Raw genomic sequence first — 1300 nt, 5'->3', positions numbered from 1 at the left:
AGACGGGGTTTCACCGTGTTGACCAGGATGGTCTCGATCTCTTGACCTCATGATCCACCCGCCTCGGCCTCCCAAAGTGCTGGGATTACAGGCTTGAGCCACCGCGCCCGGCCTGGTGATAGACTTCTTAATACAATCTCCCCAGTTGGAGGTAAGCTCTGTGAGGGAAGGGACCACATCTGTTTTGTTTACTCTTTTTTTCCTGAGCATCATAGTACAGGGCCTGACCACCAAATGAATGAAGTGATACAGTTTTCTTTGCTTTCAGGGGAACTCAAAGCCTTGTGGAGAATGCAGACATACAAACAATTAACTACACATGTACGTAGGTAATACTGTATTGGAGGGAAGAAGAGTTCAGTTTCTGGCGGGGTGAACTTGAGATACCAGTGGGAAATCAGGGTATGGTGGCTCCTATATATCTGGGATTAAGTGAGTTGAGTCTAAGATGTAGATAAGGGAGTAAGATGCTTAAAAGAGATGTTAAAGCTACCTGAGTATGCCAGATCATTCAAGGAGAGAGGTTACTCAGGGAGAGAAGCTGAATGAGGAGAGGAGAGGGCAGAGACTGGAAACTTGGGGTGAGTTTCTGGGCCAGGGAAGGGGCAGAGGTTGGAAGATAGATTAGAAGAGATCCAAGATAGACCTCGTTTTATTGTGCTTTGCAGATATGGCACTTATTTTTTTTATAAACTGTGAGTTTGCGGCAACCCTTTGTCAAACAAGTCTATTGGCACCATTTTTCCAAAGGCATGTGTTCACTTTGTGTCCCTGTCACAGTTTGGTAATTCTTGCAATATTTCAAACTTTTTCACTATTATTATATATGATGGTGATCAGTGATACTCCTATCACTTAACATCAATTATGTTACTATTGTAATTGTTTGGAGATGCCACACACTGCACCCATATAAATGGTGAACTTAATAAATGTTGTGTTCTGACTGCTCCACCAACTGGCCATTCCCTGTTTCTCTCCTCCAGCCTCCTTGTTCCTTGAGACACAGCAATATTAACATTAGGCCAATGAAGAACCTTACAATGGCCTCTAAGTGTTCAAGTAAAAGGGAGAGTTGCATGTCTTTCACTTTAAATCAAAAGCTAGAAATGATTAAGCTTAGGGAGGAAGGCACATCAAAAGCCAGACAGGCAGAAAGCTAGTCCTCTTGTGCCAATTAGCCAAGTTGCGAATGCAAAGAAAAAGTTCTTTAAAGACATTAGGCCGGGTGCGGTGGCTCAAGCCTGTAATCCCAGCACTTTGGGAGGCCGAGGCGGGTGGATCACGAGGTCAAGAGATC

This window comes from Cebus imitator, unplaced genomic scaffold, assembly GCF_001604975.1.
Source record: "Cebus imitator isolate Cc_AM_T3 unplaced genomic scaffold, Cebus_imitator-1.0 Scaffold277, whole genome shotgun sequence".
Classification (NCBI taxonomy): domain Eukaryota; kingdom Metazoa; phylum Chordata; class Mammalia; order Primates; family Cebidae; genus Cebus; species Cebus imitator.
This window is presented reverse-complemented; position numbering follows the sequence as displayed.